Here is a 16,794-nt window from a genome sequence, read left to right as displayed (position 1 = left end):
TAAAGTGAGATGCCAAAACTATTCAAGAGGCAAAAAGCTACAAGTCCCGCTCATCTGATTGAAGATATGTTTTATTGATAGTTTGGAATTTATAGTATATTCTCTTCTTTTTATCCTATTTGATTTTCAGTTGCTTGGGGACAAGCAACAATTTAAGTTTGGTGTTGTGATGAGCGGATAATTTATACGCTTTTTGGCATTGTTTTTAGTATGTTTTTAGTAGAATCTAGTTTCTTTTAGGGATGTTTTCATTAGTTTTTATGTTAAATTCACATTTCTGGACTTTACTATGAGTTTGTGTGTTTTTCTTTGATTTCAGGTATTTTCTGGCTGAAATTGAGGGACTTGAGCAAAAATCAGATTCAGAGGTTGAAGAAGGACTGCTGATGCTGTTGGATTCTGACCTCCCTGCACTCAAAATGGATTTTCTGGAGCTACAGAACTCAAAATGGCGCGCTTCCAATTGCGTTGGAAAGTAGACATCCAGGGCTTTCTAGCAATATATAATAGTCCATACTTTGCCCAAGTTTAGACGATGCAAACCGGCGTTTAACGCCAGCTCTCTGCCCAATTCTGGCGTCCAGCGCCAGAAACAAGCTGCAAAGTGGAGTTCAACGCCCAAACTGGCACAAAAGCTGACGTTCAACTCCAAGAAGGACCTCTACACGTGCAACACTCAAGTCAGCCCAAGCACACACCAAGTGGGCCCCGGAAGTGGATTTATGCATCAATTACTTACTTCTGTAAACCCTAGTAGCTAGTTTATTATAAATAGGACCTTTTACTATTGTATTAGACATCTTTGGACGCCTAGTTCTTAGATCATGGGGGCTGGCCAGACGGCCATTCCTGGACCTTTCACTTATGTATTTTCAACAGTAGAGTTTTTTACACTCCATAGATTAAGGTGTGGAGCTCTGCTGTTTCTCAAAGATTAATGCAAAGTACTACTGTTTTTCTATTCAATTCATCTTACTTCGCTTCTAAGATATTCATTCGCATTTCAACCTGAATGTGATGAACGTGACAATCATCATCATTTCTTATGAACACGTGCCTGACAACCACTTCCGTTCTACCTTAGATTGAATGAGTATCTCTTAGATCTCTTAATCAGAATCTTCGTGGTGTAAGCTAGATTGATGGCGGCATTCAAGAGAATCCGAAAAGTCTAAACCTTGTCTGTGGTATTCCGAGTAGGATTCAATGATTGAATGACTGTGATGAGCTTCAAACTCGCGAGTGCTGGGCGTAGTGACAGACGCAAAAGGAGGGTGAATCCTATTCCAGCATGATCGGGAACCTCAGATGATTAGCCGTGCCGTGACAGGGCATCTTGGACCATTTTCACAAGAGGAGGGGATGTAGCCACTGACAACGGTGATGCCCTTGCATAAAGCCAGCCATGGAAAGGAGTAAGACTAATTGGATGAAGACAGTGGGAAAGCAGAGATTCAGAGGAACGAAAGCATCTCTACACGCTTATCTGAAATTCTCACCAATGAATTACATAAGTGTTTCTATCCTTCTTTTCTGTTTAATTAGTATTATATTCGAAAACTCCATAATCAATTATTATCCGCCTGACTGAGATTTACAAGGTGACCATAGCTTGCTTCATACCAACAATCTCCGTGGGATCGACCCTTACTCACGTAAGGTTTATTACTTGGACGACCCAGTGCACTTGCTGGTTAGTTGTATCGAAGTTGTGACAAATTATGAATTGACATTAGAGCACCAAGTTTTTGGAGCCATTACCAGAGATCACAATTTCGTGCACCACGCTTTCACTGCATGGCTAATCATCTGTCGGTTCTTGATCATACTGGAATAGTATTTACTATCCTTTTGCGTCTGTCACTACACCCAGCACTCGCGAGTTTGAAGCTCGTCACAGCCATCCCTTCCCAGATCCTACTCAGAATACCACAGACAAGGTTTAGACTTTTCAGACCTCAGGGATGGCCATCCGTGGGTTCTAACTTATACCACGAAGACTCTAATATCTCGGACTCGGTCCTCTGTATTAGATATCTAAGAGATACTCATTCTAGCTTGTTTGCATGTAGAACGGAAGTGTTTGTCAGGCACGCATTCATAAGTGAGATTGATGATGAGCGTCACATAATCATCACATTCATCATGTTATTTTGTACGAATGGATATCTTAGAATAGGAATAAGCTTGAATTGAATAGAAAAACAGTAGTACTTTGCATTAATCTATGAGGAACAGCAGAGCTCCACACCTTAATCTATGGTGTGTAGAAACTCTATCGTTGAAAATACATAAGTGATAATGGTCCAGGCATGGCCAAATGACCAGCCCCCATAAAGGTCTAAGATAGCATAAAACTGATCAAAGATAAGATGTAAATACAATAGTAAAAAGTCTTATTTATACTAAACTAGTTACTAGGGTTTATAGAAATGAGTAAATGATGCAGAAATCCACTTCCGGGGCCCACTTGGTGTGTTCTTGGACTGAGCATTGATCTTTACACGTGTAGAGGCTTCTCTTGGAGTTGAACGCCAGTTTGTAGCCTGTTTCTGGCGTTTAACTCCACTTTGCAACCTATTTCTGGCGTTTAACTCCAGAATAGGGCAGGAAGCTGGTGTTGAACGCCAGTTTGTGTCGTCTAAACTCGGGCAAAGTATGGACTATTATATATTGCTGGAAAGCCCTGGATGTCTACTTTCCAACGCAATTGAGAGCGCACCATATGAAGTTCTGTAGCTCCAGAAAATTCACTTTGAGTGCAGGGAGGTCAGAATCCAACAGCATCTGCAGTCCTTCTTCAACCTTTGAATATGATTTTTGCTCAATTCCCTCAATTTCAGCCAGAAAATACCTAAAATCACAAAAAAACACACAAACTCATAGTAAAGTCCAAAAATGTGATTTTTATTTAAAAACTAATAAAAATATACTAAAAACTAACTAAATCATACTGAAAACTATGTAAAAATAATGACAAAAAGCGTATAAATTATCCGCTCATCACTAACATCTGGGGCTTCGAAATGATATAAATTTGCCATAGTTGCCTGACGTCTAGGGATGCACACGCGCACTGTACGTGTGCGCACCGATGGAGCAGCGTGGGTCCACTTTGGGCAAGTCATTGGGAGCGATTTCTAGCTCATTTTGGGCCCAATCCAACTCATTTCTGATGCTATTGAACCCAAGAATTGAGGGGGGAATGAACCAAATAGTCCTAGTTTAGTTTTCATCATGTTTTAAGGGTAGAATTCTAGAGAGAGAGGCTCTCTCCTCTCTTTAGATTTAGGATAAAAATTAGGGTAAAGTTAGGTTAATCACTCTCAAATTTCTCTTTCTATTATTGTTTTGATTTTAATTCTCTTTATATTTTAGTGTTCTATTGTCTTAATCTTCTTAGTTTCTCTTGTTGATTTCTTGTTTTGCTCTCTTTTATGTTGATGAACCATTGTTGGATCTTAATTTTCTCTAATGCAATTTTATGGTTCCAGGCTCTTTTATTGCTTATCTTAGTTGTTATTATTGATTTCTTGCTTGTGGTAGTTATGGGTTTCATTAATTCTAGCATTTTGTGATGTTTACTTTCCTTACACTCTAGGTGTTTGTTAAAATGTTTCCTTTAGTTTTTGAGTAGTTTTCTTTACTCTTGGCCTAGGCTAAGGGAATTGAGTGACCTTGAGTTATTGGGTCTCAATGATTTGGTGATTTGAGAACCCTTGGTGATCAATTTGAGACTCATTGACACCAACCCACTACTAATCTAATTAGTAGATAGGTTGGGACTTATGGGTTGATGTGATCAAGGCCATTCAACGTACTTCAAGTCTAGGAGTAGATATTACGTACTTAAGGCTTTTGGAAGTAGACTTAATGAGCTTGGTTGCTCATAATTATCAATATTTGGTTTGTAGACAAGGATGGTGATCTCAATTACCTATGTCTAGCCAATAGTTCTTTTCCCTTATTTTATTAGTTCTTGTTATTTTACTTTCTTGTCATTTAATTTCTTGCACAAATATAAAAATCAAACCCATTACCCATTTGTGGCCAATAATTGAGCACTTCATTGCAATTCCTTGTGAGACGACCCGAGGTTTAAATACTTTGGTTAATTCTTATTGGAGTTTGTACTTGTTACAACCAATATTTTTGATTGGGAGAATTGTTTGTCGGTTTAGAACTATACTTGCAACGAGAATTCATTCAATTGAGAAATTCTAGACCATACAAGACTCCGCTCATCAGAGACCAGAAAAATTAAAAAACCCATGTGCATTGATATGTTATGTTTATTTTTATCTTAAAAAAAATACTAACTTGAAAAAAAAAACCAAAAATATTCAAATAAATAAGTAATTAAATAAGGGGACAAAATTACCCCAATGCTCTAAGTTTAATAAAAGATCAATGCATATGTGGTGAAATTAAGGAAAATTTGGTACATGAGTATGTGATACAAAAGTGGAAATTATGGGTAGCTAGGCATGATTTTGGAATTACATAGAGTGTGTGTGTGTGTGTTAGGTGAGAGCTTAGGTTAATCAAAGATTTATATTATAGCTCACTTGGCCATACATGTATCCTCACTACTACCTTAGCCCCATTACAACCTTGAAAAGACCTCATGATGTTTGCATTGGTATACTAAATTTTTTTTTATTGGTTAGATGAAGAACAAAGTTTAGAAAGCATGACTAGAGAAGAGTAGAGTGAATTAACCTTAGACACTTGAGAGATTTGAGTACATATACACTACCAGTAAGGGTTCAATGCTTGATTTTATGTTCCCTGCTTTCATGAGCTATCTTCTTACAAGTTTACTTGTCTTTTATTGTATGATTTGAAATTAGTGGAATCTAATTTATGTTTGTCTTGAAGAACTTATTCACTTTTAACCAAGTAGACAGAATCATCTTAGCATATAGTTGCATTCAGAGGTTGCATTTTATGAGTCTTACTTTCCCCTATTCATTCTTTTGTCTCCTTGAGCTTAGCATGAGGACATGCTAATGTTTAAGTGTGGGGAGATTGATAAACTACTATTTTATGGTTTATCTTGTACTCAATTAAGTGGTTTTTATCAAGTCTTTGCACACTTATTCATACTGATTGCATGGTTTTACATTTTCCTTCCTAATCTTGTCCTATGATTGAAAACATGCTTCTTTGGCCTTAAATTTGCTATGTTTAATCCTCTATTATTACCATTCGATGATGTGATATGTTTGTTAAGTATTTTCAGGGTTTATAGGACAGGAATGGCTTAGAGGATGGAAAGAAAGCATGCAAAAGTGGAAGGAATACAAGAAATTAAAGAAATTGCTGAGTTGTCAAGCCTGACCTCTTCGTACTAAATCGATCATAACTTGAGCTACAGAGGTTCAAATGAGGCAGTTTTAGTTGCGTTGGAAAGCTAACATCCGAAGCTTCGAAATGATATATAATTTGCCATAGTTTCCCTGAAGTTAAGTGACGTGCACGCGTGAATCACGCGTATGCGTGACCTGGCGTAAGTTCAATCCACGCGTACGCGTGGACGACGCGTACGCGTGACAGAGCCACGTGCTGGACGCATTAGAAAATGATGGGGGCGATTTTTGGAGCTGTTTTTGACCCAGTTTTTGGCCCAGAAAACACAGATTAAAAGCTGCAGAGTGGGAGAATCAATCATTCATTCATCAATTCACACAATTTAGATTTTAGATGTAGTTTCTAGAGAGGGAGGCTCTCTCCTCTCTCTAGGTTTTAGGATTTCTTTTAGTTTTAGATTTATTTCTTCTCAATTCCAGGTTCAATATTTCTTTAATTTAGTTTCTCTCCTACTATTATTTGTTCTAGTACTTTGGTTTATCTATTCCTCTTGTTGATTCTCTTTTTTTCCAACTTGGTTTATGAACCTTCCAATGTTAGATTTGATTTGATATTTAATGCAATTTGAGGTATTTTAGATTTATGATTGTTTTTAGATAATTGATGCTTTCAATTGGTTGTTTGGATTTTACATTCCATATTACTTTTCTATGTTTTTATGTTATGCCTTCCAAGTGTTTGACAAAATGCTTGAGAGAGTTTTAAGTTAGATTTCTATGTTCTAGGCTTTGGTTGAGTAATTGGAGACGCTTGAGTTATCAAACTCCTTTGTTGACTGATAATTGAAAGTTGCTGGTTGATTTGGATCCCTCTAAAGCTAGTCTTTCCTTGGGAGTTGACTAGGACTTGAGGAATCAAATTGATTAGTCCACTTGACTTTCCTTCATAGTTAGAGGTTAACTAAGTGGGAGCAACGGACAATTCTCATCACAAGTGATAAGGATAACTAGGATAGGACTTCTAATTTTCATACCTTGTCAAGAGTTTTCTTAGTTATTAATTTAATTTCTTTCCATTTTATTTCCTTGTTCAACCTTTCAAAAAAACTCAAAAAGATACAATCTCCTAACCAATAATAACTACACCTCCCTGCAATTTCTTGAGAGATGACCAGAGGTTTAAATACTTCGGTTATTACTTTTATTGGGTTTGCTTTAGTGACAACCAAATTTTTGTATGAAAGGATTCTTTGTTGGTTTAGAAACTATACTTGCAACGTGATTACTTTTGTGAAATTCTTTACTAGCAAAAATTCATTCGTCACCTAGTTGTCTCAACTATTGCATCCACTGTCGGTTCTTCAACTGCCTGGTCAGTGTCAGCTGCTGCATCCTCTGTCTCGGGCTCTGGCTCAGGTGTGGGCACAGGAGGTGGTCCAGGGTCTTTACCATCAAGTCTAGCTACTATCCACTAAAAGCGGCGCTCATTGCGGTGCTCACTGCGGCAGAGCCCCTAGAGGATGTCCTGAACCAACTCGTTAGGGGTCCGAGGTGCAGGCACGGAAGCTGAAGGCTCTGATGGCACTGATGATGATGGTGGCTCTGTAGTCTTCCTCTTCTTCTGTGGCGGTCCATCATACTCTCCATATGGCAGATATGGATGGGTACTGATATAGATAGATGTCCAGTCTCCCAGTCGTCTCTCTACCCCAGATAAGGTGGCCAAGCATGTGATCATCGATGGAAATGGGATATTGTATTTCTGTTGTTGGTTCACCTTCCACATCCACTCTTTGATAAGGGGCAGAACAGAAATCCTCTTGCCCTCCAGAATGGCCCAAAAAAGAACTGCCACTCGGACTCGGATGTGTATAGCATGCGTGCTCGGCAGAATGTAATCGACAATGATTTGCTGCCAAATCCTTCCCTCCGTGTAGGTCGATACATGCGATGCTTTGTGGAATCACATTCTCTCCTCGGCTGTATTCCCAACGGGCTTCAGCTTGGCCAATTCTTTTCAGAATTGTGTCCAAGGATAACTTGCCCGTAGTCAAATCTGCCACTATCTTCGGATAAGCGTCGCGGCTCGGGGGAACATGCGAAATCTGCAAGAGAGCCTCTAAAGCGCAATCGGAGGTGTCTAAGGTAACCCCCCTAAGAAAAATAGTGTCAGCATTGACGATGGCCAATTTGCATAGGTTAGGAATTTGATTATCAAAAATGGAATTGGCATTGTAAGTATAGTCCAAACCCAACAAATTGACCATCAATCAAATAATAAATTCAATACAAAATAACCGAGATCAAGAGCAATTCAACCTCGGGTCGTTCTTTCCTAGGAGGTTCAAATGAAGTGTACATTTATTGGCTATGGAAGGAAATGGGGATTGGGAATGCAAGAGAGGCAAGAAATGTAAATAGCAAGAAATTGAAACAAGCATGCAAGGAATTGAAAAGAAAACAATTAAAGGACTCTTGGCAAGAAGTGGGTAATCTAGGTTTTCTATCCTAGTTGTGGACCACAAACATGGCAATTGTGTTGAATCAATCCAAATTAGTCAATCCTCCTTGAGAAGTAGTCAAAGGGTGTAATTGATCTCAATCCATAAGTCCTAGTCAACTCACTAATTACTTAGTGAAAGACAAGCGTTAATGGAAACCAAACCAATTAACTATTCTCACACAATGCGGAATGGACATCCACAACTCAATTCCATCCAAACACCTAATTTCTCAACCAAGGAATTAAACGTGCAAGAAATTAAACATCAAAGCAATAAAAGTTAAAGCAGTTAAATGCAAGGAAAAGAAATGGCACGAAAGTAACTTAACATGCAAGAAAGTAAATGAAAGCAAGTAAAAGTCAAAGCAATAAAACTTCAAAAGCAAGAAACCTCTTGGCAAGTAATTAAGGACTAAGGCTACCTATCCTAGCCATTGACCACAAACATATGATGATTATGAAGAGTAAATCCTACTTAGTCAACCTTACATCGAAGATAAGTCAAATAGGCATAGTTAATTTCAATCCCTAAGTCATATGTCAACACTAAGGGGTCACATAGAGTCAAGGGAAATCAAATCAACTAACTACTCTAATGTATCAAACAAGAATGGACATCAATGACTCAAGGGTCACCAAAGTCATCAAATTCAAGCCAAGAGTGAAGAAAAACTAAGTTAAAACTAAGCCAAGTATTTTATCAAACACTTGGTGTGCATGAAAATAAAATAATATTAAAATGCATTAAAAATAAATTATAAATCTACCAAAGCAAGAAAATAACAATAACAACTAGAGAAAGCAATAAATGACATGAAAACATAAATTTGTATTAATTGAAAGTAAAATGTAACAAGAGTGTCATAAAACATAAATTGACAAAATAAAGGAAATGACAAGAGAAATGAAGAAGAACAAAGAAGCAATAACAATAAATGACAAGGAAAAGTAAATAGAAACAAGAATTAAAAGTAGAAATTACAAGAAATTAAACTAAAGAACCCTAATTCTAGAGAGAGGGGAGAGCTTCTCTCTCTAGAGAACAACCTACATAATGCTAAACTAACCCTAATTTCTCCTCCCCCTCCCCCTTTCACATGGAGTAAGGCCTTCCTTCATATAGCACTCAATCAGCTTCAGAAAGTCCCAAAATTGGGCCCTGTAGGCCCAAAAATCGCCCCCAGCGATTTGCAATAAATGAGTCACGCGCTAGGACGTGTGCAGACGCACAGGTGTGTGCGTCTGCACACATGCTGATTTTCTTCTTGTGCGTACGCACAGGCAGTTGTGCGTACACACACATGATTTTGTGGCTTTTGTGCGTACGCACACTAGGTTGTGCGCACGCACACTCCAATGTGTGCTTCTCTTTTGTTTTCTTCATGTTTTCTCCCTTTGTACATGCTTCCTTCCACTTTTGCCTTGTCAAACTTGCCACTAGGACCTAAAATCACTCAATAAACACGTCATGGCATTGAATGACATAAAAGTGGGATAAAAGTGATTAAAATAAGCACAAAATAGCATGTTTTCACATTTAGGCACAATTAAGGGAGAGAACACAAAAGCATGCTATTTGGATGAATAAATGTGGGTTTATATGATGAAGTCCATTCAAATCAAACCAAAATATACCGAAAAATATGGACTCATCAATTCTCCCACACTTAAACAATAGCATGTCCTCATGCTTATCACAATCAAAGGAGAAGGATAAGGAGGGAAAGCAGTTTATTTAATGCAACTAACTACATGCATGCAACTATACTAAATACTATCTATCAATATCTACACTATGGTTCCTATTGAGTTTGGTAAAAGCAAACAAAAGAATCTCAATCAATCCAAAATAGGAACTTAGGGCCAAGACAAAGAAATATATCAATATAGTCAATGTCCAAAGATTGATTTGAAATTTTCAAAGTTAAGTTCAACAACTTGCAAGAAAACGTAGGATAAACAATGGAAACATAGAATTGAGCAATTGAAACCCTCACCGGATGTGTTTACACTCTAATCGCTCAGTGTGTAGGGCTTAATCACTCAATTCTCCTTTAATCATGTTTCTCAAAGATTTGCAAGTCATCTAACAATTAACTAATATTTGATGCATGATGTTAGAATATATTAGTGTTAAAAATACTGAGATAATTTAATTTACGGTATACGAAAATTAAAACTTCTAAGATATTTAAAGTTTAGAATTATTTACTCCTAATAATTATTGCAAATTATTCAAATCTTAATACTTAATTGACAATTATTATTTTATTTTAGTATTATCAACTTTTTTATGTCAATTATTAAAATTACTTTAAATTTATATATTTTTAAATTTTTAAATTAAACTATAATTACAAATTTTTGTCTAATTATACACTTCTTTATGTAATAAGAACTGTGAAACAACTTTTTATTTTTTTTTAGAATAGAATTTGAATCTTTATTCATTGATTTTTTTAAGAGGTTATAATTTATATTATTTAATTCAAGAGATGTTAAAAGTACTTGTCATATAAATTAGTTGGTAAAATCAATTCATTTGATTGATAAGAGTCTAAAATTTCTATATTGTTACTCATTATGATTGAATAAAAAAAAAATAATAATACATGAGGTTATATGTTATCTAAATTTAAGTATGATAGCAATTTTAATATTAATGTATAGCATTATCTAAATAATTTGAAAACTTTACTTTTTTTCAAAACAGAAGAAAATTGTATATAATCCATTGTAATTGTTAAGTGGTTTATTTTTGTTGATATAGAATTTAATTATTGTTAATTTTAATTAATAATTCGAAGACTCAGATTCAAGAATAATAAAATTTGTAGAGGAATCCAACATTTAGATTCAATATACATAGGTATTATACTAAAATTTAAACACACTATTTAATTTCGAAATCTATCAACACACAAACATGTGATATTTTAATGCTAAAGTCAATGTGGTTACATATCTAGCAAGCATCTCAATCCTAATGCCTACAACTACTTCCAAGCCACAAAAGAGCATTATCTTGGACACTATAGTTCTCCTACCATAAAACAAAGTCAAAGTCACTAAATCTTAAGATTGACTTAAAATATAAGATACTTAGATTAGTTCCCTACAGTTTAGCTTTCTAATATTACACAGGAAATAGAATTTCATAGTATGCAAACATAGATCTTATCTTCACGATATCTTCATATTCCACCCATTATAACATGATTGTATCAATGTTTGCTGGATTATATCACTTGATATGAAACTGAGTAAACCACGTGTTATCAACATCTAGTAACTATATTTGCCTTTCTATAACTTTAATTAGATAGTGATCAACAATGATACTTGGAAGATAGCACGGTCCCGTCCCATTGATTGTGAACAATTTACTCCAATTGAGATCTCCATTAAAATCATTAAGCTACCAAACAGTAGAGTTATATGTATTCTGATTATGATTTTTTGTGGTAATACACAGATGATCATCTCGGATTAAGAGTGTTTGGCAGTGGGAGACAGGCTCTGGTGGTTTCTAAATATGAAGGTTAAGAGTGAGAAGGAAACAATATATGGGTCTTCCTCGTTATCTTCATCAAGATGCCATGTTACCCAATAGACAACACCGTTGACTGAAGCACAAGTGGGATGCAATCTATGCACATAAGCTGGACATGGAATTGACATATCTCAATCTCTTGTGAAGTTCGTGTACAATGTTAGTGTGCATGCATGGTTATCTTCCTCTTCACTGAAGATATGGATGACACCATACTCAGAAAAGTCAGGATAGTAAACAAAAGAGTATAATTAAGCATAGTGAGCATAGTGATGCTTCATTGGGTCTCTTATCATTCTAGATTTTTTGCTAACAGGATTCCAAATTAGCAAATAACTGGCCTGACTCATTGAAGAATAACAAATGCAAAAAACTCTATTTTTCACACCAACTATGTGAAACCAACCCTCATATGTGAGAATGAAAGGAAAGTGATGTCAAAAAATCTTACCTGTAATGGCATTCATTTTAAGAACCCAATCAGCTGAGGTTGTAGTAGAAGTTGACCATGAAAAGTGAGTATAAATTGAGCAACCATTATTTTTCTACCTCTTTAAAAGCTCGGTCAGGAAATTGTATGAGTTCACTTGTCCCTCCAGCAGCGACATGTTTGGCATGCACTTAAAATGGTGGAAGGCTGAGAAACCTTGAAGATAGCTAGGATAATTTCATCAGGTAATTCTGAAAGCTTTAGTATTGTTGGCAGAACATCACTCATGGTGCTAATTAGGAGGGCAAAGTTGATGCAAAGTTTGAACACATAAATGGAAGAAAAAAAGTAAGCGAAGCTTTTCTTCTTATTGTCAAGTGTGTTGGTATTATATATCTATATTTATAAAAGAAGAGGGCATTGACATCATACCTATTATTACAATGCCATCTTTTAAATTTTTGCTATATAATGGAGGAAGGTCTGAAAAAAAATAATTTCAGAGAGTGAGATATGAAAAACTTATTTTTAATATAATAATGATTGTCATCAATAACAAATCTTTCTTTTATTTTTTGAGCAATATTTAATTGTATATCTTTGATGAAAGAGAAAACCATCAAATTCCAAATCTATCAAGAGGAGTTGATGCAATTTGTTGATTGAAGTGTAATGTAAATAAATTATACTAAGTAAAGAGATTTGGATTAATAATTTTAGATACCCTGTCTTAACACTTTCTATAGCAAGTCAGGTCCTTGATTTGTTATTAGTTTGCATTTACTTGATTGATTGATTGATTCGGCAACAAAGTATCTAAAAATCAATAGAAGATAGACTACGATAAGTAAGTAATAGATAAACGAAAAAAAGAACTACAGTTAGTTTCAGAGGAAGAATCTACCTGTATATTGTAAACTACTAGTGATGATGACCTACATAAAAAAAATCAAAATAGGATAGACTAACATAAGTAAGTAGTTGGACGGAGGAAAAAAAAGTTCATACAATTAGCTTGTTTAATAAAAGGTGAAATATCTACTATAAGCAAGAAAATAAATCAAAATGTTAGTTTCTCAATCATGACTGAGCTTATTGAGTATTTTTTTTACATTAGCAATTTGATATAACTAAACTTTCAGTAAAGATCATAAAAGATCATTATATTGAAATCTCTTTCATCTCACATTAATCACTGTTAACTTTTATTTTAATTATTTTATGTGGTAAATTTGTTAATTTTATATAATGGAAGAATACCAGTATATTACACATTTAAAATTAGGTAGCAGTGAAAGTTTTTTTTATACAAAATAAAAGAAGTCTAAGTTGAAAAACAATTCATATGCAATAAATTTGAATTTTTTTGTTTGAAGATCCTGATTAAATTATTTGTAAGAAGTAGTATTTCATTTACAACATGGATATGTAGCCAGTGATAACTCTGATGTGATATTTTCATTATTATATATAGCAATCTTTATTAAAATATGAAATTTAAAAATATGATTGTGTTGTGAAATTGTTTCTACATTTGGAGAGATAATTAACAACAGATGTGAAAAAGTTTAATTAACATCTATAGTTTCATATTTAGTTTCAAAACTAAATATCTAGTTTTACTGAAACCAGTTGTGTTACACAATAGAAATTGGTTGTGTTATAATTTAATTAGTTAAATCAATAATTGAGAGTAGTCATGCAATATATCTATTTTTATTAAAAATTGATACTAAATTAATACTTTATTTCAGTATTATCCACTTTTTTTATGTCAATTATTAAAATTATTTTAAATTTATATATTTCTAAATTTTTAAATTAAACTATAATTTCAAATTTGTCTAAATACATGATTCTTTATGTAATAAGAATTGCGAAACTATATTTTATTTTTTTAGGATAGGATTTGAATCTTTATTCATTGATTTTTTTTTAAGAGCTTAGAATTTATATTATTTAATTTAAGAAATGTTAAGAATACTCTTATAAAGTTTAGTTAGTAAAATCAATTTATTTGATTGATAGGGTCTGAAATTTCTATATTGTTACTCATTATGTTTAAGAAAAAATTTAAAAAAAAAATACATGGGGTTACATGTATCTAAATTTAATTATGAAAGCAATTCTAATATTAATGTGTAGCATTAAAAGATAACAGTTTACATAGCTGTGCACCATTTGCCCCGGGAATCATACAAAATTAAAAACACAAAAGTAAAAAAAGAAAAACAAAAGGCAAATCTACATTACATTGCTCACATAAGAAATAGGGGATGGAAACTTAATTGGATACAGGCTTTATATGAACACTTAGACGCATCATATCAAGCAAAGCTAGGCATGTATAGCATTAGATAACGTTAAGTGGAAAAACTGCATCATAATTTATATGAATAGATTTAACTAATACAACAATTGAAAAATCTATGACATTAATGATCCTGCGTTTGCCAGTTTTTGGATTTACAGCTCCTATTTCGATCTATGTTGTCCTAACATGATTTGGCTCCATAAGTGGTGGAGTTATCTCTTTCAACACGATAAGTTCTTTCCTAGCAAACAAATGAGGCCATACCGGGGATTTATGTCCATGACTTGACATTACTTGGTTCCATGAGTATGTTTGATAAACCCCAATTTTGTGATTTATCTTGTGCTGAATTTGGTCGGTTTTATCAACTTATCTCACATTTATTCAATGAAATAGCATGTTTTGTAATTCTCCCTAAATTTGTGCTTAAGAGTGAAAACATGCTTTTTAGGCCTTAAAATAGCTAAATTTAATTCACTTTAATTCCATTCGATGCCTTGATATGTTTGTTGAGTGATTTCAGGTTTATCAAGCAACGATTGGATGGAAGATGTAAAGAGAAAAGCATGCAAAGTGGAGAATTCACGAAAAAATGAGGTTTTGCTGAATTCAATACCATGCGCAGGCGTCATCCATGCATACACATGATGAGGATATTGCCAGGCGATGTCCACGCGTGATGCTGGTCACGTGACTTCATTAGAGGCAAAACGCTAGGGGTGATTTCTGAGCCATCCAGGCCCAAGTCCAACTCATTTCTGAAGCTATTTGAGGCTGAATTCAAGATGGATCAAGGGGGAAGAAATTAATGTAGGTTAGGAATCATGCTTTAGGTAGTTTTCTAGAGAGAGAAGCTCCTTCTTCTCTCTAGAATAAGGGTAGATTAGATTAATTTCTCTTTAATTTAGGTTTTAATTTTTGTCTTGGTTTAATTTTCCTTACAAATTCTTGTTACCACATCTCATTTCTCTTATTTTTATTTTGCTATTTTCTTTATTTTGTTATTTTCATGTTATATGAACCCTTGTTATTTTCAATTTCCATTAATATAATTTGATATTTCTTTGTTTATTGTTGCTTAATTGAGTTGTTATTGTCATTTTCTTACTTTGGGTAGTTGTAGGTTTTATATTTCTTGCTATTTTACCATACTTTACTTTTATGCCTTCCAAGTGTTTGATAAAATGCTTGGGTTAGGTTTAGAGTAGATTTTGAGCATTATTGGCTTGGAAAGAGAAATTAGGTGCTCTTGAGTCATTAATACCCAACTTATGTTGGTGATCTAGAGTTGTTAGTTAATATTATTTTCATTGACGCTAATCTCTTTCTAATTCAATTAGTAAAATGATTAGGACTTATGGATTGAGATTAACTAGTCTTATTTGATTTTCTCCCGATGTTGGAGATAACGAAATAGGCTTAACTCTTGATAACTATTGTATTATCATTAATGACTAGGATAGAAAGCCTTGATTCTCAATCCTTGCCATGAATATCCCTTTTTAGTAATTGTTATCTTTAATTATTTTCTTTACTTTATTGTTATTTAAATTCTTGCTATTTAGATTGTAGTCTTCTTATTGCAAACCACCCTTGAATCTCATAATCGATAACATGCATACCTCACTGCAATTCCTTTGAGAGACGACTTGAGATCTAATACTCTCAGTATTTTTATTGGTTTGCACTTGTGACAAACAAATTAAACTTTGATGGAGGATTGTTTGTTGGTTGCGAGCTATACTTCGACAAGATTATTTGTGTAAAATTCCTAACCGACGGTAACCCTCTAATAATGTTCCATGTGAATCCTTAAGCATCCATATGTTCTACTTATATGAACCCATTTCAGTATGCATGCCTACGTAGCATAGGTGATCATTTATCAATAACAACTTTTGACAGATAGCTTTGGTTCATGCGGGTATGACAATATATTCGAATTCTCTAGTTAAAATAGAATAAGTTACAATACACAAGGGTTTAGTTTCTACATGATTATTCCAGCTCAATAAATGGATAGAGCTATTGGATGCAACATATCCGGGATCAATTCCCTGCACATATGGGGGGGAGCACAAGTTGGTATCCCACGGGCCACTTGCTGAGGAATACGAAGTCAACCAACAACGTGCATCTAAGAGTTTATTCTTTTATATGTTGATCCAAACGTAATTTGCAGAATGTAGGACATAAACAAATGCATAGGTGAAATCACATAAATTGCAACAATGCTGGATGATGTTAGGGATGCTACTTACATGTCCAGAGTTTGGATTCCAAAGAAAAAGATTAGTTGGACTATCCATCGTTGAGTATCGAATTGCCATATTCCCATTCTCATAGCCAGTTATTTTAAACTGGCCTTGGTTCTTTCTTACAAATGGAACATTAACAGCTTCTCTGATTCCAGTTTGTATATTTATTTTGAAAAGCCAAGTTGCACCTGCTCTTTTCCCTCTAGAAGAGATTAAAACATGAATGGATCCATATCTTCTTTTGGCATGTTCCAAATGTACTAGGATAAAACTTGTGGTAAGCAAGTTGTTCCTCTAAAAGGTAGAAAGGCTTCTGCCACGGCCAATGCTTTTAGAGTCGGATCTCGCAAAAATTTCAAAAATAACATCATTTGGCAAAAGTGATAAGCTTTGTGTTTGTAGAGAAGTAGTAAACATTGTTAAC

The sequence above is a fragment of the Arachis ipaensis genome, chromosome B2 (assembly GCF_059453495.1).
Source record: "Arachis ipaensis isolate K30076 ecotype BB chromosome B2, ASM5945349v1, whole genome shotgun sequence".
Taxonomy (NCBI): domain Eukaryota; kingdom Viridiplantae; phylum Streptophyta; class Magnoliopsida; order Fabales; family Fabaceae; genus Arachis; species Arachis ipaensis.
This window is presented reverse-complemented; position numbering follows the sequence as displayed.